A 27,298-nucleotide genomic window follows, 5' to 3' on the forward strand; every position below is an offset into this window, starting at 1 on the left:
GTCCGTTCTGATTTATTTCTTCCCATATTTATTTCCCATAGCAACAGACCCAGACTTAAGTAACTGTAGGTAGATCTAGAAGTCATTTCCAATCTAAAACACGAGTCCCAGGCCCCTGATAGAGGACAAGAACATAGCACCTTAAGCCACGACAAAGACAAACCCCAGCCAAAGGATCTCGGAGCTCCTTGACGGTGTATGGTCCCAAATCCCATCCCCTTCCCATCCTCTTTCTGTATCTTTCCTCTGTCCCCAGGGTCTGCAGAGGGATCACCCATGTTGAAAGTCAACTTTTCCAAATTTTTCCATCAATGACAACTGCATCAACATCACTCTCAAAAACCTGATTCTAAATTATCCTTTATTCCATTCTTCCCTTTGCCTCCACATTGACCCTAATTCTCTACGGTGCTTCCAAGATCCCCCTCCACTCTCCCACCTGCAGTCACTGCCCCGAACCCCAGGGCCTTGAGCACCGAGATCCCCCAATAAGGGCTACCCCAGCCCTCCAACATTACCGCATCAGCCACAGCAAGTCTCACCAGCAACTCCACCCAACAGAGACCTCCTGGCTGTCACTTATGGAACCTCCAAAAACCTTCGTCAATGCTGAAGACAACACCCCTAGCCTCTTTCTTGAGGACAATGACTACATCCTCTTTTTCCTCTGTGCGAAGAACCTTTAGTGATTAGTGAGGTGCAAAGGTACCATTGTGTTGAAAATATGCTATAGAAATGTTACTTTTTTTCCCATTAAATTGTGTAGAATTAGGAGACCAATTCTATTACAAGGAAATTAAGAAAAGTAGGCTGATTTTGTATTTGGATGCCTTACAAAAAGAAGCAGAATATTTTCAATTTTCCAGAAAAGTCCCAAGTTAAGACTGGTGGTTTTATCTAATACGGCTAATCACAAACAAAACTGATACTGGCATCCTATTTTAAAATATACTGGATCTACTTAAGCCCATAGCCAGAGGTGGCCAAATTTTTCCAAAATAGTTTCTTTTGCATGTGGATAAAGGAAAGAAGAGTGGGTTTTAAAAAAATGAGATGAGAAAAAGAAAAAACAAAAGCAGTATTTTGACACAAATGACAGATGTTTGGGAACAACTTCCCTCTGCCACACCAGCCAACCCAGAGTACCAGACACTTCATAGCCTGGAAATAATGCAAACCCAGCTTCAAATTCTCGACGACCATGTATTCCTGGGTTGACTCTTCAGAGTCTGTTTCCCGTCTACAACATGAGAAAAACAGGTCCCCACCTGCATCATCATTGTGAGACTTATAAAGCAAGACACATACACACAAATCCTGTCACACCGGGGTGCTCACTGCCATTTACCCTTTCTCCGATAGGTGGAGGATAAACGACTTGGAACCAGATGACCAGGTCAGCAGACAAGGCAGGCATCAGAGATGGCAATCCTGCAGAAGCACATTTTATTTTAGAATGAGATGATATCTACTTAAAGATCTTTAATCTTCAGAACCAGGAAGAAATGACACCCTAAACACTTGAAAATCACACCCTAAATCACCACCACCTACATCCAGCTCATTGTAACGGGGGCTTTAGCAGACACAAACGCAAGACATGATGTCAGAAGGCAGCTCCTTTGGATCAAGCCACTTGGTGTTACAAGACGTAATTCACTCCTGGGGCAGAATTCTCTCTTCTTGGAAAACACCACAGGAGCCCTTTTGTCCTTGGGCTTCTGAAAGCAGCCCCGTGAGTTCAGCCCTGAGCCTGGGTGTGTCTCTGCCGCAGGAAGGGGAATGAAGGGGAGAGCGTGTGCTATGTCTGCAAGGAAACTTCAGACAAGAGCAGACTAAAAAAATTCATAGCAGAAAGGACCCTAGAGATCATCTAGGTGGGTGTCCTGATTCTACAGAATTTAAAGAAAAAAAAAAACACATTTCTACAGCACTTTTTAATATCAAATACTTCCCATTCACGATCTCATTCAGTTACAATTGTTGACAACTACTGAAGGGGTAGTATGTGCCGGGAACTAGTCTCCTCACCTCCCATGAACTCACAGACGCTCACAGATCCTCAGCTCAGAAGTTGCCATTATCCCCCCATTTTACAGATGCAGGTATGAGGCATAGAGGGATTCCCCCAAGCTCCCTCAGCTCAACATGGGCAGAGCTGTGCACAAGCTACCGACCACCACGTTGTCATTTCCCTCACTTAGTCCCAACGATCTGTGCATGAGTTTTATACTCATGCTCATTTTCCTCCTGGGGGCACCCACCAGGCAGGGAAGTGAAGTGACTTTCCCAAGGTCATGCCACAAGTGATGGCAGATGCAGGACACAAGCCAAGTTTCCAAACCTGAGTCGAGGCTCCTTCCATTTTCTCAGGAGCCCAGCGTTGATAAAGAGTGATTCAGTGGGGGTCAGCTCTGACTACGGCTGGTCTCCCGGGAACCAACCTCCCAGTCCTGGGCTCAGCTCGCAGGACACGGCTGTAACCAGCTCCTTATCCGATGCATTGCTGTGTCGTCGCATCCACAGTCTCCATGGCGTTCCATCAACTGCCCCATTGCTGAAGTGAGCTTCGGACCCAATCCAGAGCTGAGAGTAAACCAGTCTTGCCATAACAACGCATGTGAGACGGAATTCAGCGAGCTGATGGTGGGAATGGCAGAAGGGCAGGATGGAGCCAGTTGTAGGATAGCGATGCCTTTCACCCCGGAGAAACCGCTGAAGATCCTAGCAAGGCCCAGACACATTCATAAAGTATTTTCCTCTTAAAGGGACCATAGTGAGAAATTCTGATATTCTCCAACTACTTTCAGTCTAATCACTGGACCCAAAATAACCATCAGGATTGAAACCAGAACCGTTATCTACAATTGGAGCAAGAGGGGAAGAAACCAAATGTGAAGTTTAAGTGCCAGCAAACTCTTAAAGAGATGGGAAGCAGAGAGACTTTTCAATGTCATGAGGTGCGCTGACCAAGCTTCGGCCTTAGGATTTCTCTTTTTTGAAGCGTTGGCAGATTTCAATGGGCAAATGACCACCTCACAGCAAGGAGGATCTCCAAGGATACAGTGGCTGGGCTTCACCTTCCAGGGCCTCTTTCTTCCAGGAAGACCTTCAGAACGGGCCCTTCGTGCTCCGTATATAAGGTATATTTCCATACTTGCTTTTGGAGAAAACTCTAAATAGCATGAATGTGGATGTTTGGGGCTGAGGAGCAAAGTGTTCTAATTAGGGACGTTAGTTGCTGTGTATGTTTGAGCCAGAACCATTTCTATAAAATAGTAACACTTTCTGTGCCTTTTCACTCTCACAAGTGACTTGTGGTGATGCCTGATGGCATGTGTCCTAGGGTATTAAAGATTTCTCAGTTTTAATACTAATCATAAATATCGAGATATACAACCATGTTAAGAAAGGCCCTTCAGGATCCAAAATGAGTTTTAAGAGCATAAAGGGATACTTATACCCAAAAGTTTGAGAACTGCTGATTTAGACCATAAACTTCAATTGTTTGAGGGTGAGAACCTTGTGCTATTCATTTACTTGTCCTAAGTTTGCATGTAGTAGCCTTTCCTAATAACGGCAAATCTATGTAACACCTGCGATGTGCCGCCTGGGCTATGTGCCACCACAGCTGTGTGAGTTTGGACTCATCGCCCCACTGGACAGGTGAGGAAAGTAAAGTCAGGGTGGCCACAACCCGACTGAGACGCAGCCACGCCGAGGGGGAGCCCCGCTGGGAACGAGGCAGCGGGTCCTAGGGGCCGCTGCTGATGCCGCGCTCACCGGCTCCGCACTTGAGGCCAGCTGCCACGGCCATCGGTCCCCTGGCTCTGCACCCGGTGGTGTGGGAGCCGTGAAGTCAGTGGGATGAGAGCGCTCCAGTGTGACCTGAGACAAGAGCCGTGACCTCGTAGAGGGCGTGACCACAAGGGAGAGCCTGTCCTAATTAGAGGGGCGGGTAAACCTCGGGAAGATTACAGAGGGACAGAGGAGTCGGCCGAGCTGTGTCCTGGATAAGCCAGTCCCCACGGTCTGGACAGTCTCCTTCAGCTGCAGCAATGGGTTCACACTGCTCAGCGGAGTTTACTTTTCGGATGTTTATATCTGGATCAAAGGGTTCTGCTGTGTTTTGCTTTCCTCCAACAAGCCAGACCCTGGGCTTGGCTCTGCCTTCCTTCACGAAGACACCCCCCCCTCTGACGGCCTTCTCCATCCTCCTCGTGGGGGACACAGAGGGAGCGTTTTCCTGCGTTCACATGCTCCTCGTTGTGGCTTCCAGTGGAATCCTGTGTCTCGCTCAGAGGAGGCTCTGTGACCCCGCACTGCAGGGACCCACAGGAATTCATGTCTCCCAGCAGGATGTACGTAGATACTCTGGGCAAGACTTACAAGCAAAAAACTGAAGAGGCAAAGGTTATCACTAAAGACATATCAAAATGCGTATTTCATGCTCATTTAATAACCTGATATCTACTGTAATTTTTCAGCCTCAGAATGACTGTTTTTAAATGTGCAGCCACAAGAACCAGCAGCTCCACCCTGCGAGCGGTGCGGCCCCCCATAAAGGCCAGCCCGGGCCGCCACCCGCCGCCAGCCCCGGCGTGGGTCCCACCACAGCTCCATCCCGCCGGACCCAGGGATCTGACGCTGACCTGCAGCCCTTCCAGACAGGGAGGAAACCTAAAGCCACACTTTGGCAGAAGTGTTCAAATAGAATGGATTCTAAATATTTAGCTTTTGCAGATTGCCAGCGCCACAAGAAACGGCAAGTCTGGCGAGAATTCACCTAATAAGGCAACGTCTCGTGCTCGCTTACGGGGCGGGCGGCCAGTGTGCCTTCACACATCCATTACGCCCAGGGCTCTGCTGTCATTTCCAAAGGAGGGCCTCCCGGCTGTCTCGAGCGAGAGGACCATGGGATGCAACCTCCACAGAGGTCAAGGAGGCCGGAACTCAGGTTTAGCAGTTAGACGTCAACCCTGCCTCCTGTCACGGGGCCTTCCACGCAGGCCAGCACCCGGAGGACTTCCACAAGGGATGGAAGCAGGGTGCTGAGATGCTCCAGGAACAAACTCGACCTCTGAGCACTGAGCCTGAGTGTCCCAAGATGACACCTCTCCTCTCCTTCACCATATACCTGTGCAGGTTCCCCCTCTGGACGTCACTCTTTCCTGAATGTTCTCTGACTGCAAGGCCTCACGCTCACTCTCCCACGGGTTCCCACGTTTAAGGTGATTGCTCGCCTGTAACACGTGGTTTGAGCTGCACAGGGCACGTGTTGTTTTCACAAGTGGTCCTGCTGACAGTTGCATCTCGGCTCCCTGCTGCTCTTTCCTGTGGTCCACTGTGGCCCCAGGCTGCCCTGCTGAGACTAAGGTCTGCAGGTTGCTTAACCAACCCTCGTCCCAGCACCAACCCCCCATGACCACCCTCAGAGCCGGGCAATCCCCCAGCATCGCTCCACCAGCTCCCCACCCTCCTTCACCTGTGTGGGTGCCAGGCGCACAGGTCACTCCCAAACTAGGATTTTCAGCCAAGAAATTGTATGTCCACGGGGAAGAGGGCTGCAGGGACATTGCTTGTGTTTCTTTTCCGGGCATTCTTTCCTAGTCTTCTGTGGGGGGAGCCATTCTCCCCGGGTCCACCCACTCCCCTTGTCCAGGGAGGGGCACGTGACCCTGGTGTGGCCAGTGAGCACGTCCCATCCCTCTGGCCCTATGATTGGTTCAGGGGTCGACAAGTGACCCAAGACAGTCTGCTGAAAATAATTTCTAGGACTTTCACTTAAAAAAAAAAATCCACTAGATTGCTAGCTGTCTGGGCAAAAAAAGCCTGGAGCTGCCGAGGCCCACATGCGGAGGAGGCCACCTGAGAAGGAAGCCGAGCAGAGACAGGGTGGGGCAGCATCCAGAGGGCCGGGCCTGGGCCCTGAAGCCCCCGAGCTGGAAACCAGGACACGAGGTTAACAGTCAACAGACTCTTCTGCACATCGATTATTTTTTGGCTGTGTTACTGGACTTTCTACAAAATAGTGGAGACAGATACTTCTCAGTCCTTCCTGTCTTCCCCAGCGTGGCCAATAAGCTGTGGTCCCAGGACCAGCAACACCAGCTCACCCCCTGGGAGCCTGTCAGAAATGCAGATCCTCCTCCTACTCGATCAGAAACCGCATTTGAACAAGGTTCCGGTGACTCCGGTGCACGCCCAAGTCTAAGCAGCTCTGCTCTGCAGCCCCAGAGCAACGGTGCGGACAGAGAGGGAACGGGTCAACACGACAGTCAGCGAGTCAGCAGAGGGGCCAAAGGCTCTGCTAAGGGGCCTCCAAAGCTTTAAAACCGTGTCTCCTTTAGCCCTGCACTTTCACCAGTCCCGAGAAAATTTATCCCATGGACATAATCACCAATGTGCAGAAAATTGTGCTAAGAAATTTATTCCTCAAAAAATTGTTAATAATACCAAAATATTAAAATCAGTACAAGAATCTACTCTTAAGAAACAGGTTCAGTAACTACGTTATATCATACAATGGTATAAAATGGAGCCATAAAAATAATGCCATAGAAAAGCATCTCACAAATATAACTATGTAGAAGAATCATCTGGAGAACTTCTTGAAAGTTCAAATTCCTGGACCCCATCCCCAAGACGCAGATTCAGCAGGTGGTGCCCAGCAGCCTGCATTTTTCTAATAACCTGAGATGGTCTATGGAGCACACTTCAAGAAACACTGCTGTAGAATAACATCTGATGACATGGAAAGATGCTGACGGTCGTCTTGAAGTGCAAAAGGAGATTATATATGCAAGGCACATGCAGAACTGGATATGGTATATCCACCAGCATGGGCACCATAAGTTATTTCCGGATCGTCAATTTACAAGGTATTTTATGTTATTTTCCTTGTTTGCTAATATTTCCTACAATAAACATTTATAACATCTGTACCAAGGAAAAAAATGTTTTCACTGCTAAACACAGGCACATTTGTCCCCAGGCAGAGCCAATTTGAGGGTGAAATACAGAGCAGCCCGTTTTGAGTATAACAACAAAAACAAGTTGTTACGAAGGTTTTGCTCCATGACACTGCCGTAGCAAAGAGGTGCATGAACCGCTGAGCGTCCCCGCTCCTTTCAGAGATGGCACCTCTGCACCCTGGTTGGTTATTGCTCAGTGGCTTGTGAACTTCTTTGCAAGTTATATGCTCTTGGAAGAGGTGAAGGAATGGACAGAGACAAGACTTTCAAAAAATACACTGCCAACAATAAATAAATCAAGCAGAAATAAATGCAAGGGAGAGTTAGAGATGTCCCCACCAATAACAGCAGTGCTGCATTTTCCATCCATGGCAGTGTTTAAAATACCCTTCTCAGTCATTAAAATTATGGTGTCTTCAATTCTCTCCTCTCCTCAAATTTTCTTTGCAAATTCTTTCCTAACCCATGTGGAGCCTCTCTCCCAGGTTCATCAATGTCCCAAATGTCTTGTCAGAATTAAGGTCTATTGAAGAGGTTGTCTCAAGCTCTCACCTCACAGAACCTCCTTCAGTGCCTCTGTTCTCCTTTGAAACTGGGACGCTTTTCAAAGGAGCAGAAATATTACCCATGGACAATCTACAGCGCTGTGAAAGACTGGCTTCCTTCCAGCTAAGGGTGAGACTGAATGTCCACAGCAGAGATCTGAGTTGTGGAGAATGGGGAAGCAGCCAGTGACCAGCTCTGACAGCTGTGTCAAGGTTCCTCTGGCTGTTCCTGAAGAGACCGTGGCCAAGAACTTGTCTCTTTCCAACATTTTCCTGTACACGTCTAACCTCCCGTGTTCTTGTTTCTAGGACCTTACTTCCAGTCACCACTAATTCTACTCCCAGTTATCCCCTCACCTCAAGGCCAATTTCTAAACATTTTTAAGTCTGAACACTGTTCCAGGGCCTAGAAATAGACCCACAAAAATATAGTTAACTGATCTTTGACAAAGGAGCAAAGACAATTCAACAGAATAAGAATAATGTTTTCAACATATGGTCCTGGACAACCACATCCAAAAAAATGAATCCAGACACAGACATTATACCCTTCACAAAAATTAACTCAAAATGGATCATGGACCTAAATGTTAAATGCAAAACTAGAAAACATCTATAAGATAGCACAGGAGAAAATCTAGGTGACCTTGGGTTTGGTGATGACTTTTTAGATACAACACCAAAGGCACAATCCATGAAAGAAACAATTGATGAGCTGGACTTCATCAAAACTGAAAATGTCTATTCTGCAAAAGGTATTGTTAAGAAAATGAAAAGACAAGCCACAGACAGGGAGAAAATATTTGCAAAACACATATCACATAAAATACTTATGTCCAAATTCAACTTAAAATTCAACAATAAGAAAACAACCCAAGGAAAAAAATGGGCAAAAGATCTGAACAGATCTCACCAAAGAAGATATACAGATGTCAAATAAGTACACTAAAAAGATACTCAATACCATATGTCATAAGGGATTGCAAATTAAAGCAATCATGAGATACCACTACACACCTATAGGACGGCTATAATCCAGAAAACTCACAACACCAAATGCTGGTGAGGATGTGGAGCAACAGGAACTCTCATTCACTGCTGGTGGGAATGCAAAACGGTACAGCCATTTTGGAAGACATTTTGGCAGTTTCTCACAAAGCTCAACATAGTCTTACCATACCAACCAGCAATCATGTTCCTTGGTCTTTAACCAAATGAGTTGAAAACTTATGCTCATATACAAACTTGCACATGAATGTTTACAGCAGCTTTATTCATAATTGCCAAAAATTGGAAGCAACCAAGATGTCCTTCAGTAGGTGAATGGATAAATAAACCGTGCTACATCGAGACAGTGGACTGTTATTCAGCGCTAAAAAGAAATGCACAACCAGCCCACGAAAAGACATGGAGGAACTTTAATTGCATATTACTAAGTGAAAGAAGCCAGTCTGAAGGCTACACACTGTGTGATTCCAACCAGCTGACATTCTAGAAAAGGCAAAACTATGGAGTAAAAAGATCAGTTGTTGCCAGGGTTTACAGAGAGGGAGGGATGACTGGGCAGAGCACAGAGGATTTTAGGGCAGAGAAAATACTCTGCATGATTCCATAATGGTGGATAAAGGACATTACGCATTTGTCAAAACCCATAGAATATACAATACAAAGAATGAACCCTAATGTAAACTACGGACATAGTTTAAACTATGGACAACTGTTAACAATAATGTATCAGTATCAGTCCATCAGTTATAACAAATGTACCACATTCATGCAAGATGGTAACTACAGAAGAAACTGACAGGGGTGGGGGTGGGGAGGGGTACACGGGAACTCTGTGCTTTCTGCACAATTTTTCTGTAAACCTAAAACTGCTGTAAAAAATGAAGTATACTAAATATACAATACATTAAAAAAAAATCTGGGCCAGCCTGGGGGCTTAGCAGTTAAGTGCATGCACTCCACTACTGGCGGCCCCAGTTCGGATCCCGGGCACGCACTGACGCACCGCTTCTCCGGCCATGCTGAGGCCACGTCCCACATACAGCAACTAGAAGGATGTGCAGCTATGATATACAACTATCTACTGGGGCTTCCGGGAAGGGAAAAAAAAAAAAAAAGGAGGAGGATTGGCAATAGATGTTAGCTCAGAGCCGGTCTTCCTCAGCAAAAAGAGGAGGATTAGCACCGATGTCAGCTCAGGGCTGATCTCCCTCACACACAAAAACAAATCATTCATTCATTCCTGTTGAAAAATATTAAAAAAAAAATCTTATTTCACAACTGAAAGAAGACATCCAATTCTAACAACAGACACTATGTCCTCCAACTCAGTCCTCGAGTGTGCCCCTCATTTCTGCCCATTCAACTGGGCTTTGACTTAATCAAGACCTTCAGTCTCTGAAATCATTCTGGTCTCTCTCTGTCATTTTACGTGCTCAAAACTCTAAATCTTCACTTTATGTTACACCTAAAAATGGCTGAAAATGTTATAAGGAAACTCATAATCATTCAGTATTTTATTAAGCATCTACTAGCCGGCTGCAGTGGCTTTACAAATTATAAAAAGGCACAAAGAGGAAATAGGAGACATTAGTTTTTAAACACAGAGGCCAGACATGAAGCAAAGAGAAACCTCTTAAGTAATTTTTTAACATTTGCTTCAACCCATAATTGCAGTTCATAAGCAGTTTGGTTGTAACATGTTGTTATTTCAAAAATTAAAGCAATGGCTTTAGATAAAATATTTCAGCATTCATAACAACATATAATGATTGAAAAATGTTTAAAATTTAAAAAAAAAATCTTGAGCTGATAAAAATTCTCTCTCCAACTAAGCATTTTAGAGGAATTTTTCTAATATTTTTTAGTTTTAAAAACTAACTTCTGATATGAAGAAAGTATCCTTCTTTTACTTGATGCAGAATCACTCCAAAACAGAAAAACAAACTTATTTCCAAGTTTCCAAACAAAAGAGAAAACATGCCTTTTAGTTGAGACCAATCTTGGAAAATTTATTTCTCAAGTTAAGTTCAAAAAGTTGTGAGTGGTATAAACACCGAGTTAGAGAGAGTATTTCTTTTCATTCTCAGTCAAGGATTGCTTGTAAATAAAGACACTGACCTCTTCTATTTGATGCTATATTGTCCAGCCTTCTTTACAATGTCTTCCCAACAAGCCATCTGACAGTGGTGTGCATCTTCCAGTATGACTGAACATGCCACACACTATGTTCTTCAGAGTCTGACTCTGCATTAGTAGTGGTAAGCATTAGTAGTAAAGGTTGACAATTCCCTTGATGCTTTTTAAAAAGCTTAGCTAAAAATTTCAGTTCTGAAAGCATATTAAATCCACAAATTTACAAAGTCAAGGCAAATCATCGATTACCAGTGTTTGTCATAAAATCTTAAATGTTGAGTTTTATTAACAGTTTGTATTACTGAAAACTGCACAGGAATCACACACTTCACCAAAAACTGTGCAGCTATGCATAAACCCTCAGGGCAGCCTTAGGTGGCACAAGGAACATTCAAGAGAAACATCTCGGCTGGCAGAAGTGGCAGATGCAATGTGGTTGCTTCAGAAAGTACGTGAATTTTTATCTTAGTCAACATGAACTGTACTTGGCTGATTTTCAAAAAAATAGTAAAAAAGAATCACAGATTAAAAATAACTATTTTATATAAAATATTTGTAGTAGTGAAAGCAATAGTTAAGTTGAGGGGGAACTCTCAATCTCAGCCAACATTTGATTTACTGGAATAAATTTCATTCTAGTTCAAAATGGAAATTCCTATCAAAGGTAATGAGAAATTATCCAAGTGGCTTTCATGAGAATGACATTTCTCTACTGACTACAAAATCATTCCTGCTGTAAAGGGACTTTTCAATAGAAAGATATCTAGAATCTAGGGTGACTACAGAAAGAAGGATGAAGATGAGTGGTTGAAGACATACATCCACGGGGCACATACTGATGGTTAATTTTACCCCCACTTTGAACCTTTTTACTAATAGGTTTTACTTTCAGCATAAAACATCTAAATCCAAGCCACACAAAAATAATTCTATTCTGTATGTTATGGACTGAACTGTCTTCCCCTAAAATTCATATATTAAAGCCCTACACCCAATGTGACTGTACTTGGAGATAGGGCTTTTAATATAATCACCATTTAGGGAGGTGACTAAGGTTAAATGATGTCATAAGGGCGGGACTCTAATTCAATATAACTGGAGTTCTTATAAGAAAAGGAGATAAGACAACAAAAATGTGTACCCACAGAGGAAAGACCATGTGGGATGCAGAGAGAAGGCAGCCATCTGAAAGCCAGAAACAGAGCCCTCACCAGGAACCCACTCTGCTGGCACCTTGATGTTGGAGTTCCAGCCTCAGAACTGTGAGGGAAAAATTCCTGTTGTTTGAGCCACCACCACTGTGTGGTGTTCTGTTACGACAGCCCTAGCAGACCAATACATTGTATTAACATTTGATTTTTGAAGAAAGCTCAAGGAAACATTCTCTACCAAAGATGAGCTAAACAAAGTTGAGAACAGGGAAGTGTATTTACTGACAGGCGGAGTTGCCAGATGAAATACAGGATATCAAGTTAAATCTCAATTTCAGATAAATAAGGAATAATTTTAGTATAAGTATATTCCATGCAAAATTTATACATATTTTTTGCAACGAATTTCCTCTTATTCTTCTCCCACTCTGAGCTGCTGTTGCTGTAACTTTTAATCAGCTTCACTAGCTTAAAAAACAACAGTTCAAGGTGGAGGGAGGAAATTATCTGGTGGGATTAACTCCAAATTCTACCCTTAAGATTCAGGTTAATCTTAAGTAAGAGGAAGGGAGAGAGGGCATATTTTTGCACAGCAGTGAGACTCATTTGGGGGCATGAAGGCCTCCGCATGAAGCTCCGATGGTGGCAGCAGCAACAGCTCACTGTCTTCCTCCGAAAGGGGCTCAACTCTGGCTGACAAAGAGAGACTTGGGTTAGGAAATAGTGTCTCAGATACACCACCAAAAGCACAAGCAACAGAAGAAAAATAGATAAATTGGACTACATCAAAAGTAAAATCCCTTGTGATTCAAAAGACACCATCAAGAAAATGAAAAGATAACTCACAGAATGGGAGCAAATACGCACAAATCATCTATCTGATAAGGGACTTGCATCTAGAATACTTAAAGAAGCCTAAACCTCAATATTAAGACCTAAAATAACCAAATTTTAAAAATGCACACAGGATCTGAATATACATTTCTCCAGGGAAGACACACAAACAACCACTAAGCACATGAAAAGGTGCTAGACATCATTAGTCATTAGGGAAATGCAAATCAAGACCACAATGGGATACCACTTCACACCTAATACGATGGCTGTAATCAAAAAAATGAAAAATAAGAAGTGTTGGAGAGGATGTGGAGAAATTAGTACCCTCATGCACTGCTGATGAGGATGGAAATTGGCACATCCACTTTAGCAGTTCCTAAAAATGTTAAACACAAAGTTACCATATGACCCAGCCATTCTACTCCCGGGTGTGTACCCGAGAGAAGAGAAAACATATGTCCACACAAAAACTTGAACACGAATGTTCAGAGCACCATTGTTCATATAGAAACAACCCGAGTGTCCATCAACTATAGAATGGATACATAAAATTTGTTCTATCCATATGATGGAATATTACTCAGACATAAAGAGGAATGAAGTACTGATACATGCTACAACATGGACGATCCTTATAAACATGCTGAGTGAAAGAAGCCAGGCACACAGGACCACATATTGTATGATTCCACCTATATGAAATGCACAAAATGAGCAAATCTGTAGAGACAGAAGTAGATTAGCGGTTACCTAGGGCTGGGGGGTTGCAATGGGGAACGACTGCTAATGGATATGGGGTTTTCTGGTTGTTTGGAGTGATGAAAATGTTCTAAAATTAGATTGTGGTGATAGTTGCACAACTCTGTGACTATACTAAACACTTCTGTATTGTACTCTTCAAATTCAAAATGAATTTATGGTATGTGAATCATACCTCAATAGAGCTGCTTAAATAAAACAGACAGCATGGAGCATGGCCATGTGCGAATGAGCGACGAAGGCAGAGAAGACGAGCTAAGAGGCAGCAGCAGGGGCCGCCAGACCGGAGGCCACCACAGGTCATGGAAAGGACTTGGGCTTTAGGAGGTGACATGGGACGTCACTGGAGAATTCTGAACAGAGGACTAGCTTGTGTTTTTAAAAGACAAATTTTGAGAAAGCTGCAGTGCAGAGGAAGGACGGAAGCAGAAGTGCGCGGGGGAGGCACAGAGACCCTCCGAACCCAGTGCAGGGATCCAGCTGAAGGAAAACTCCTCGAGACTCAACAAGAGCAGTCTCCGTGCCAGGGGAGGCACAGAGACGCTCGGAACCCAGTGCAGGGATCCAGCTGAAGGAAAGCTCCTCCGGATTCAACAAGAGCCGTCTCCGTGCCGTGGTGGACAGTGGCCAAGGCCAGACACACTCACATGTAGAACTCACAGGAAGGCCTGAAGGGTTGGATGTAGGATGTGAAGGAAAGGGTGGCATTCAGGACGACTCTTATTTCTGTGGCCTTGGCGTAATATTCAGATGCCTTCAAGACATTTAGTGTTTTGTTTTTACACAAATGTATAAGAAAAAATTAAAATATGTCCAAAACCTTGTAGATAATAGTTAACACATGTTTGACTGGTACTCAAATTTTAATGTAAAAAAAAAATCACTAAATGAGCTGCTTAAAATGCAGCTTCAGAGGCCCCACATCAGGGATTCCAATATTCCAATCCAGGGCGGAACAAGGAATATGCAGATTTAATAAGCATTATAGGTCAGGTGATGCAAGCCGTCTGTAGTGTTTTAATAGGCACCCGCCAGTGCCCTATGGAAGGCGTAGGAGACCAATGAATAAAGGCAGATTCTGGCTTCCCAAGGAGTGTGCACTGGGCTGGGGATGCAGGATGCAAGCAGACAATAATTTTAAGAAAAAAGAAAAAAGATATATATGTGTGTGTATATATATATATCTATATATATATATAAAATGAAGACACCCTCAGAAATATATACACATACACGTGTGTCTATAAATGCCTGCATGTGTATCAGCATATGAATGTTGCAAAATGAAAAATAAAGAACTGATCAGCGTGACCTAAACACAGGACCTAATCCACGTGGCGAGGTTATAATCCTGTTTTCGGTTTCCCTAGAGAGCATACCCAGGCTCAGTCAGCACCTGATGCAGCCGAGATCCCCAGCTGATGCTGCAAAGCCAGGTGAGAGAATCACAGCCGGTACCCCTGAAACTCAACCCCCAGCCTCCTTTCAGTAGTGTGGCCATGTGATTAAGTTCTCTAGTGGAACAAGTGGTAGGTCCAGGTCCAGGCTGGGCTTTCAGGAGAGAGGGTTTGCCCCTCCGTATGTTCTTTCCCTGCCTGAAACCCACATCCATGGAAAGGAGGCCTGGAGGAGGGAGAGCCCTGGATAGAAGGTGCAGGGTCCCTGCATGACCGCACACATGGAGAACCAGGGCTCACATAGCCTGGTCACCTGAGAAAAACAGTAAACTTCTGGCTGGTCAAGACACTGAATTGGTGGTGCATCTCTTTCAACATTTATACCTACCTTGCCTGATAAACCCTGGTGTGTAATTTAGAAATGGATGCCCTAATGATTTCAGCAAGTAAACTGAAGCATTAAGCAAATCCCCTGGATTTGCTGCTTAGGTGAATTTGTGCATTTTTTTCATATGTAAAAGGGAAAACAGTATCTCCTCATAGGCCTAAAGTGAGGATTGCAGGAAAATTATGCCTCTCTTAGAGCTACAGTAAGACCATATTTTCTGGGGCAAGGTAATAGGTACAAAATGATAATGTTTTACTTCTCCAATTATCTAAGTGGTCCAAGAAAATATTAATGTTACCTTCAAGTCCATTTGTGAGTACACAGAACCTTAATATTACTTAAGTATTCTGTGTTTTGATGCAGATAGTTTATTAAATATATAACTAAATAGGATCTTTTTAAACAACTTCTTGGTCTGCTTTTTCATCTGAAACACAATAGCCTGATGATTCTGGCTTTAGACACTAACGTGACTTTCCGACAAAAACATAAAGAAACGCTTCTGTACTAGTATTCATCTGAGACACAGATGTAGGATGCAGGCGCATTTAGAAGACATGAGAAATGCAAAGATAAGCAACGGTGAGCAGAAAAGTTGCCTCTATTAAAAACACATACAAAAAAATTTTTGAGATAAAAGTAATTACTTAATACGTGTTTGGTTGTACAGGGACACTTGCACGTACACACACACCACATCCCAGGGAGTAAATCAAATTCCTTAGCAAATGCATTAACATTTTTTTAACTCACTGCATGGTCATCGTAACTGTGTTAATGCATCATGTTTGGCCAAGAGTTTGGCATCAATCAGCAGTTTATAACGGTGAGTATTTCACCAATTTTATGAAGTTTGTCCCATTTGGAAAGAAGACGGGCTGGTAAAAATAGTTTGGGGCTGGTAAAATTCTTTACTACTCACCCAACATAAATCGTTAATTGCCCACAGCTAGTGGGAGAGTGACCATTTACAAGACAAGACAAGACACATCAAGATGAGGTAACCACTGGCAGAAGGTTCCTTGTACTCTCCTTACAGGTAAAGGCAGGAATTCTAACTCTAGTTTAATTTGAGAGTCATTACCAAAAGACGGCCCACTGTTTATGAGCCGTATCAATTCTGATTTAGTCTTTAATCTGATGAGAAGATCGCAGAAACAGAATCACAGTGATTTCTGTTCTACTAAGGTTCTTTTCCTAGGTGTGAATAAGAGACGTTTCCTCCAGTTCCTGTTTCAAACCGCATGAGCGTTGGAGACAGCCATGTGAATCTCACTGCCACAGGGAAATCTTTCCTCACTGCATTTGTGTTATTTATCCTGTCATGACAATTTCTAGCACCTGAATTCTCCCAAACTGGTAACTAGGAACACTTATAATGAACACACCACATACACAGGAGATTCTCAAGAAATGTCCTCTTGTTATTTGTGAAGTCCAGGACTGATCTAGGAGGTGAACGTCTGGAAACTAATTCCATTCCTATTTACTGATTGGACACTGATGCACCCCACTGGCTGACCGGGGTCTTTCACAGACGTGATCTGATTCCTGGGAGGTCATTCTCATCACTACCATTTTAAAGATGAGATGCTGAAGCTCAGAGAGGTAAAGTAACTGGACTAGGATCACACAATGCCCTGTGTGGGACGCCAAATCAGCCCCAGTGTCCTTCCACCTTCCGTACTTCCCAGGCGCCATGGGAGGTTCTAAGTGGCAGTGATCATAACTCCCATGAGAAAAAAAGGCTTCAACTAGACTCACAGCACTCAGAATAAGGGCTGGTCGCACCTAAAACAGCTCAGCTCACTGAGCGCCCTCGAACGATGTGTGTGCAAGGTGTCCTAAAGCACCTTCTGGGCACAGCATGCATCTGCCTTTCTCCTGTCACCTCCCCACACCAGTGTGTTTCTTCCCACATAAACCAGGAGGAGGGCGAGGCTTTGTTTTCAGGAGACCCTGCCGCTTTCCTAGTTCTCATACCTGTAGCCCATCCACGTGCTTGAGAAACGTTCTGCCCAATGTTATTTCCCATTGCATCACTTCCAGAGCCACCCCCCCACCCCCCCCACCCCCCAGAGCACAGGCCTGACAAGGCGAGAAATGCTAGCACCAGACCAAGAGTTTACAACAGGTGCATTTCACGGCCAGGCATCCTAATCCACTGTCAACAACAGAGACACCTTCGAGAGAATCAGACCAAGTCACTTCATGGTGAGACCACTGGCTGAGACACATCTGTCTGACCTGCAGTGCCATGGTAGGAAGTTTGGAATCATAGGTCCGGGCTAAATCCCCAGCTCAGCCACTTACCAATTTTGAGAAACGTACTTAAACTGTGAGACAACAAGCACTAGATTATAGTATGCATTAAAACACAGAGCACTTTGCTGATGCATTCTAGGCTTTCTACAAATTGTAACTACAGTTCCACAAAGGACACCATTTAATATCAGACCTCATTAATTGAATGATGAATTAAATCTCATGTATGTTGAGAGAATAAAGTCAAATACCCTTCTTACATGGTGGAAGCACTAAGGCCATATGTATATACGGTTGGGGTGCATTTTCAACCAGCTTGGATATAATCTGCTTGCTTTCATTGATATTTTCTGTACTTATGTTGAAATATTGCATCCTGATTATTTAACCACATTTGGATACTGAAATCTAAGAATTAAATATGATTGAAATTAAAACCCCATTTTACAATTAGGAAAATTGGATCAATTTGGTTATGTACATTTTTAGGTAGATTCATTAATATTTTTAAAAACAATACACTTTTACAGTCAACATCTAAAAAAAGCTATTTGAATTATTTTAATATTTTAATCTCTTCAAATGACCAAAGCTTTATAATTAAGAATCTAGTTGGCATCTTGATGTGTTTGCAATCTTACGTTTGAAAAATGGTATAAAAAGAAACATGAGGGAAACAATATTTTAAAACTTTGAAATGAAGAAAGAAACTATAACTGGTATTATCTTTCCTTAGGGAATGCAATTTACCATGATTTAAAGCAGAATCAAAAGATAATTATCTTTTGGCACTAATTTTAATATGTGCAATAAAACAAAAATTATGAACTCTGAAGAAAGCAGAAACATGTTTCCACTGAGGGGGTCCCATAAAACCAGGGGACATCCCAAGCACACAGGCCATCTCCTGGACAAGAAGCAGAGCTGTTTTTAATGGTCAGGGAGGAAGAATTATTTTCTCCCAAGCGGGAGGAGGATTTCAGAGACGGCAAAACTGGGGCCTCTATGTTTTCTCCAGCTCGCATGCAAAACTTACAAAGACAATAAATGACAAGGCCACTAAAACCAGAGGCTCCTCAGAGCTGGGGCAGGGTGGCCCGCACGTGTCCTCGGTCTGCGGTCACAGCCACACTCAGCACACAGCACTCTCCTCTGGAGGTCTCCGAAGGGTCATCTCCTTGGCCCGACACTCAGCTTTTGCAAGAGCCGCAGGCAGAGAGAGAAAGCAGACACGCTCCATCGCCAACTTCAGATTTGAAATAAATAAATGACACAAACGCCAAATGCCCCAGACTCAGCACTGTCTGCGATGCTGTACCTCTCTCTGAGGCCACTTGAAGAGGCTGCTGGTGCCCCGAAGGCAGCTGCCTATCCTGGGGGCCACGCAGACCGGCCCCCAGGGCTAGACGAGGCCCTTGGTCGGTGCCCCGCTCTTAGCTGGCCAGGGCTGTGACAGCCCAGTGTCAAAGACATCGTGACCCGGGAGGGTGAACACGCGGGTGCGTGGGCGTAGGGGAGAGGAAACCTCAGCCATCCCAAACCGGCAAATGTCCAAAGCTGGCAATGTTGAGGGTGTCCCTACACACCACGGCAGTTGTCATCAACATGGTGTTTCCAACGGGGAAACGTCACACATTCCAGACCATCAAAGCTTACATTTATGGGGCAGCAGGTAGAGACATCAACATGCTGGCCTCAACACAGAGGGAAGTCACAAGGCCTCAGCCTCCCCCAGAGCAGGGCAGGGTGAACCCCCCAGATGTGGGACCCCATGCTGCATGCTGATCACTGGGAGGTGACCACCTGGAGCCACGCACTGCAGGCCTGAGTGCCACTTCGCCCCCTCCAGTGCAGCATCGAGCACTCTGGCACACATCAGTGTCCACATATGAGGGTGAAGGACTTAGCTCGAAAGTGGGGGCCCTGAGCAAATAGGCAGCAGACCTCCCCCAGTTCCCCACAGTGCAGAGTCCACCCCTCCCCACCCCCACGTGGACACTCCCACTTGATATCTCAGGTCCTGCCAGTCCTGCTGGGATGAGCCCACATGGCCTCACAGTGGAGGGGAACCTGCTTTGCTCAGAGTGGACTGATAAATGTTAATATCATCTACAAAACTACTTCATAGAAACATCTAGTGTTTGACGAAACGACTGGACACCATGGCCCAGTGGATACTAGAGTTGACCATCACACTGGTCTTATGGGGCTATGTGGACAGATTATTAACACAGCTCATAAAGATCAAGCAGAAGAGATAGGTCACTTTGGAAACACTGGACCAGATGACCCAACAGTCCTCAGCTTTGGAAACACTGGACTGATGACCCCAGTGGGCACAGAACAGAGGCTGACTTTCTCTGATGTGTTTAACAGCTCCCAACGTGTAATTATTTTTCTCTCCAACATGAAGTAGCCGTTAGCCACTTGGTCTCTTGTCCTTCCTGGCCAGCAATTACAGGTCCTACGGAGGCGAAAAAAGAAACATCACCAAAGCAGGAAATGTCTGAGGCCTGAAAGACAGGTTTTGCAGAGAGAGCAGAGAGGGCGCAGGAGCTAGACCCGGCAGGGTGCAGGCACTGGACGGAGCTGGCCTCCTCATCATTGTGCAGATGACCGACTCTTCCAATCCATCTCGTTCTTCTCCGGGTTCTGTCTTTGCTTTGTTTTCCACTGATTTCACAGTAAAGGTCCTTTCAAACATGCCCCACAGAGCCAGTGCCCGAGGGAGCACATGCCCGCTATGCCTGGAGGCCGACAGCAGCAGAGATGCCAGAGAGCCCAGGCCCAGCTGGACCCACTTCAGGATCTCCCTGGGGGCCCCAAAAAGATGGAATTTGGAAGAGAAGCAGCCATTAACTTCCCCCACCTGACAAAGCATTCTCTGGGCGATGCAACACGATCCAGGCACACCACACTGGTTAAGTTGAAGGACAGCAGAGCAGCACCCAGTCACCTTGAACGCACCTTGCCATCAGGCCAAGACTCTCAACTGCCTTTCAACTCCCAGCCGCCACACCCGGCTCTGGGGACTGCCGGCAGCTCCAGGTTCAGCTCCTTACTCCGATCGTCAGAGAGAAGTTTCCATGACTTGCAGCTGGGAGCTGACTGTCTGCCTCCCCGAGGCAAGGTAAGCACTGGCTGCACTCCCAGGCCAGGGGCTCCCCAGCCTCCCCCAGACCTTGCCCTCCTTCCAGGAGCAGAAAGCTCTTCAGCCCCTGCCAGGAAGAACTGAAAGAGCAAGGAGGTGCCTTTCCTCCTGTCTCACCTGCAGGATCCCTCTTTGGGGTGACGATGCCGTGGCATCTCTGGGTCCCTCCTGACACCACAGAAACTGATGCTACTTTGCTGACTCACGATGCCTTGCACCTCCTTCATGTCTCTGTTCTGCGTCTCCTCCTCACCTCTTTCCTGCTTCACGTGTCAACTCTGGCTCCAGACTCCAGGTATTCACGCAGACGGCCTCTGCCTGACACAGGGACCAGGTAGGCCCAGGAGGGAAGATTCAGCTTGCACAGTCATCTCTACAGGCTCCTGCTGTGAGCGAGCAGCTCTGACTTAAGGGTGGACAGAGCCGAGTCAAGGGCCCAGTGCCACGGAGATAAATGGATGCCACCTTCTTGGTTTTAAATTAAAAGCTGCCAGCCGCCTCTGAGCAGTCCCTTCTGGGGTTGCTGCACATTCCCCAGAATTACAACCATCCTCGTGTCCAGTTCAGGAACGTTCGCCTTCAAGCCCCCTCCCAAACCCAGCCACCGGGAGGCCACCCCATCCCTCCCCTGCCCCCTGGGCCATGGGCCTCCAAGACCCACAAATGGCCTCATGCGTGCTCACGGTCCCTGGCCTCTGGCCTCTGGCCAGCGCCTTTGTTCTGGACATTTTGCTTCCTTCAGTCAATGAGTTATCCTCTAGAAAATATTCTCAGAACTTTTCTGAGCACTCTGGGTTCATCATCGCCAGTCTGTGAAGGTGAGAGCGGTCCGTCGTGTCTTGTATTTCCCGTGGCTGACACTATTGGTGTCGCTAGATCATAACAAATGAGTGTCAAGACATGGGGTTAGCTCTGTGCCATACAGGATATAGTCTTTGTCGTAAGACCTCACTCCAAGTAGGGAGATAAAATATCAGGAAATACATGTATCTCTAAAGATCAAAGCAGAGCCTGGAGAGCACAGAATGAATGATTCCGAGAGTGAGGCTCAGGGCAAGGCTCCAGGTGGGCAACTGTGGGTAGGAATGGGCAGAGAGGGGAGGCCATTTGTGCACAAAGAACTGAGGTCCAAGCAGATCCAGTGATCCAGTAGTTGAGAATATTTACAAAGCAAAGTATGCCATTCCAGGAGGAGGACGTGAAATGAGAATGTAGGTAAGACACGCAAGGTTTGCGCTGGGAACAATCTGAGGACAAGGGGTGAGGAAGAATTCTCTAGGAGGAACTGAGAAAGGAGATGTGAGGAGGCTAGAAGACACGGTTACTCAAGAGGCTCTATTTCTCTGTGTGGGACAGTCTCTGAGGTTCGTGAACTGGCCACAGAAGGAAACATCCCCTTCTGTCCTCACCCAGCTTTCTCTGCCCTCTCCCTCAGTTGGACAGAGGCTTGGAACTAAAGGTTTAATGGCTGCTAATGGCTCTATGTATGACACCTGCACTTCAACAGGGCCCCAGACAAGTAAATGCAGTAATAGAGAACTCCCCACCGAGGAACCTGCGGGGCAGAGGAGGTGCCTTCACTCCGCAGCACAGCAGTGGGGAGCATGACTCGGGTCGGTCAGATGGCGTTTCAGTCCCGTCCTTGGAGACTGCTTCATGTGTCATCTGGGCTTGGTGATAACATGCATCTTCCTCCTCCGCGAGGGAGCTGCACCCGCCCCACCGGCTTGTTAGGAGGGCTCAGTAGGGCAGCAGGGGATGATGCATGGAAGGTACTTAGCACAGAGCAAGTGCAAGGAATGTTAACTCCTCTTCTTACCATAATTATTATTCCACAATGAGGAAGGAAAAAGCAGGAGGTGTTCAGACCTCTGTTTCCTCTCCCTAAACTTCTGATGCATCACTCTTACCAGGAGAGCCCTTTAGTGGGAGCGAGAATTCCATTTGGTGTCAAAGTGGGTTGCTCAGATGTCATGAAGCCAAAGATCACATTGAGAGGAGGGTGCTAATGTTTATTAATTGTAAATTAATCACAGTCATTTCCTTAGTTAATAAGGAAAAGTTTTTGACGGCAGTCACAGCACTAAAATTTTATTTACTTTGGTAAAAATATTTTCAGAAAAAGAACTGAGGTAAATATCTTAACACTGATGTTGAAGCAAGCAAGAAGATATTTCTAGGTTAAAAGAGTCACGTGGCAAAATTACCTCATCTCCCCCCAAACTATGTGTATATTTAAGGGGAGACCACTGCATTTACATATGCTGTTACAGAAGCCTCGAGCAGGAGACCCCGGATGCCCTCTAACCTCGGCTGGAATACTATTTCATGACACGTGGCTGGGAGAACGAAAGGGGAGGTTTATGAATATGCTCTACAAACAAAAAAAGATACCAAATTTGTTACTAAAAATTATAAGGAACCCAGACCTGTGGCTCAACAAGACAGAAGAGTCGTGATGTGTTAATTATGTTGGAAGGTAACGAGGATATTGAAGACACGGGCGATCCTTGGCTGGAGCGTGGGGCACACGAGTGGCACAGAGAGCCAGCAGGGTGAGTCCTGTGGATTAAGGAGGGTGGCTGGCAGCCCTGCGTGTTCTCGGAAGGAAACGTCTAGGCCTGGAGGCGGAGTTAAAGGGACTAGAAGAGTGAGGTCCAAGGGTCAAGCTTTGACGAGGAACATGCACACTAGAAATGCAGTGACAACTGGGAATTATGTGAAGTCTCTTCAACTTCATGAGGGTTCATCCCAAGAAGAAGGCTCTCAGATAACTGGGAACAGTCTCAGTTAGATGTTTATATCTTTGCAACTTGGCTTCTTCTTAATGAACAGAACATTTTTAAATACATAGACACCTGTGCTTCCTCTAGTGCGTCACATTGCCTCTCTCGACATCTGTTTCTTCGATTGTTAAATTAAATGGGTTGAATGAGGTGGACTCTGTGACTTCTTTTAGTTTTAAGGTTCCATAATTCCATTAATTTTTTTTTTTTTTTGGTGAGGAAGATTGGCCCTGAGCTAACACCTATTGCCAATCTTCCTCTTTTTGCTTGAGGAAGATTGTCGATGAGCTAACATCTGTGCTGATCTTCCTCTATTTTTGTATATGGCATGCCCCCACAGCATAGCTTGATGAGCAGTGTGTAGGTCTGCACCCAGGATCCGAGCCTGCAAACCCTGGGCCGCTGAAGTGGAGTGCTCAAACTTAACCACTACGCTACTGGGCCAGCCCCATAATTTCATTAATTTTATCCATCATGCAAGGCATATCTGAAGGCTTGGCTTCTCCATAAAAACCTAACTGATAACTTGAAGAAATCATAGAAATAGCACTGAGTCATTACCCTGCGCTGTGACAATGAACAAGCCTCTCAACTTCTCTGAGCTTCAGTATTTTGTTTTTCTTTTTCTTTCAATCTGTAAAATGATGAGGCTGGGCTAAATAATCTTTAGGATCCATTCTAGCTCTAAAATTGCATAATTTACATCAATCTAAATCTATCCTTGTTTCACCTGCTGTTCCCCAAACTCCATTTTTTATCCTAATCAGTGCTACATATTTCAAACAATATTGGCTTTTTGTTTCCAGTACAAAAATACTTTCACAGAAGTTTCTTAGTTCAGACACCTATCCCTTACTCCTTTTACATTTTATTCAACACCAGGTATAACAACAGATCCATAGTAAGGTCCATAACAACACTAATTAGTTGATAGAAATTAACAAGTTTTTTTTATGAATTTAAGAGATCTGCCTACTTAGAGGAAAAGATAATATGATGGTGATAATCTGGTTCCTAATTTTTGTAAAAGATTATGACACTTGTAAATAGGATGACTAATCTGTTTCTCATTTTTTTTAAATAAAAGATAATGAAGCCTGAAAAAAATCACACAGACATAAATATGAACACAATCAGTTTAAGGATTATTTTTCAATTAATGCATCCCATTGAATAATCTTTCTACCAAAATTTTGCAAAGCTAGCCTTACATTAATTATACTTATTCTTTCTGAGCTCTCCTTCCCATAAGTCACGTTACCCAGGTGACTGACTACAAATGGTGCTTGTAATGAAGAAGCTGTTACATGAGCCTCAGTGTCTCCTTGCCCTGTAGGTGAGATCCCCTCAATTTGTTTTAAAGTGTTACGATTTTATGCATTTAATGCACCACAGGGAAAAAGTGTTGGTTTAATAAATAGATATATGAATGAATTTTATATAATTAAAAGACAATATGTTACAAAACCTCTAAAAGAAAATATGTTACAAAACCTCTTATCTGGTAAAATTTTGTAATCAATTTTTGTATCTTCTTTGAATAGAATAATAAAACTGAATATAATAAGATGATTTTAAAAAGTAAAGAAATAAATTGACATGCTCAATTATATATTGATAGGAAAAATTGAGTACTACATTCTTAAGTAAAATGCAAGTTCAGATTTTTGACTCATTTATTTAATGTATATAGGCTTACGTAACAAAAGTGATGCTCTTCTTGCTAAATGAACCAACAGAAAAATATTTAATTTCTATTTATATTCAATTTTAATTAATAAAAGTCCAGCAGTCAAACTGTAATGGTACTTAGATTAGCTCTCTTTTCTAGTTATTTATCTATTTATTTTTTGTTTCATTTAGTTTGTTTTAGAGAAAGAAAAGTTATGGTACCATCAGAGTGCCAATGGAACATATGATGATAAAACTCTTTATTAATTTAATAATTAACATTTATTGAGTGCCTATGATGTGTAAATTCTCATAGATGAGGACTACTTTATCTTCTTTTGTGAGAATATTCCCTCCTAAAAAACTACTATTGTTATATGCTCCAAAGCATATTTGACCATATCCACAAGATATGCACTCATTATGCTTGGCAATCATGTTCTATGTATTTAGTAACAAAAGTAATATTATATTATTTTAATACGAACTCATGGGTAAAAAATACTACTCTTAACTGATATAAATAAACATCAGAGAAAAAAACCAATGCATTCTCAGTTTGGCCTTTTTTGTAAAAGAACATGAAGAAGTACTGAAAAATAAGGTAAATTTTTTTTAAATACAAAATAATAAATGTCACAAATTATTTATGTTTTGTTCAATAAATGTGCCTACTTCTACCAAAGAAGACTATTAGTAAAAGTATCTTTTAAAATTAAAATTAGGGGGCCACCCCAGTGGTGTAGTGGTTAAATTTACACACTCCACTGCGGCAGTCCAGAGTTCGCAGGTTCAAATCCCAGGCATAGACCTACACACTGCTCATCAAGCCATGCTGTGGCAGCATCCCACATACAAAATAGAGGAAGATTGGCACAGCTGTTAGCTCATAGCCAATCTTCCTCACCGAAAAAGAAAAATTAAATAAAATTAAATATAAATGTCTCTTCTGACATTTTGAAATCTCAGTGACAACAGTGGTCATGATGTAAACCCATGCAGTTTGCCATTTCATTGTTAAACTTAATAAATTAAACAGTATTTTTAATATCCTAAAATACCAACTAGGTCTGACTTTCTTCAGACACTCAGAAAGGACAGGTGTCTGGACAACCGATGTTAAACACAACTATAACACAGTAATTTCATGCCCCATGTCTATAAATCAACTGAATGTCATCTTTTTGTGTTCCACTCATTTAGCCTGATTTAAATCAAATTATAGTGTAGGGCAACTTATGTAAACTGGAATTTCCTGAAACATTATTTTCAGTCCCACCAAACACTGAAAGCCTGCACTGTTTTTATTGCATAATTATAATTGACAGGTAACTTAAGGCCTGAAAATCTGCTAACAGCAAGTGATGGATGAAACACAAAACTGCACTTGTTCCATGAGCTTATACGGAACTTACTCTGTCAAAACCTGAAATAGCTGGTCACCAACAATTAAAATTGCTTTTTAAAAAATGCACATTTCCAGTGACATTGTTTACAATAATTTTATATTTGCTTCTCAAATTAAGTTTAGGTACTGCCATATTGCTTCTCCCATGAGAAGCTTTCAAGATCCAACAGTAAATTTGAAACATACAATGTTTTAATTAATTTCCCATGCACTAATCTACATGATATAGAAGCAAATCAAATATCTTTTGGAAATATAGTGACAAGATTGAACAAAACTAACTCAGTTTCTAAAGTGCATAAGAGAAGTATACAGGTTAATATTTTTAAGCAATAGGAAAACTTATCCATAACAGTAATTTCTGAGAAAAAGATTTTACAAATCCTATAAATATGTTTTAAATTTCCCTGCCATTTGTACACATGCATCTGATAGTCATACCTATGGATTCTTCCCTTCCTCATCTCAGCCCAACAGGCGCGGCAGCTGAGAGGGATGAAGGGAACGTTCTTGGCAGTAACAGGATGTAGTTGGCCAGTTAAGATCCTGGGGTTGGAGGTGGCAAGTAAGGAAGAAAACAGGCAAGAAGAATGTACCAGGCCTGTTCCATCCAACCCTCCTATTGCACCTGCATGGGTCATTATCCACGGTGCCTTTCACTGTTGTAAGTCAGTAAACATTTGCACCAGAGTCCATCTTGGGGCTTCCAGGTAGCTGGCGAAATATCAAGACTCAGGCATTTCCCATCAAGACTCCTTTGTTGGGTGTGTATGTAAGGGGTATAGGTGGTTGGAAAGAGAATCAAACCACTCTTAGCATCCAGAA

At 43.8% G+C, this 27,298-nt stretch overlaps 1 protein-coding gene across 1 annotated transcript in view; it reads right to left on the minus strand.

Moving 5' to 3' along the window:
* The window catches only part of SMOC2 (SPARC related modular calcium binding 2), a 179,658-nt gene that overhangs the window by 71,306 nt on the left and 81,054 nt on the right, over positions 1 to 27,298 (minus strand). The gene's annotated exons all lie outside the window — the stretch shown is intronic.

The sequence above is a fragment of the Diceros bicornis genome, chromosome 39 (genome assembly GCF_020826845.1).
Source record: "Diceros bicornis minor isolate mBicDic1 chromosome 39, mDicBic1.mat.cur, whole genome shotgun sequence".
NCBI classification, from domain to species: domain Eukaryota; kingdom Metazoa; phylum Chordata; class Mammalia; order Perissodactyla; family Rhinocerotidae; genus Diceros; species Diceros bicornis.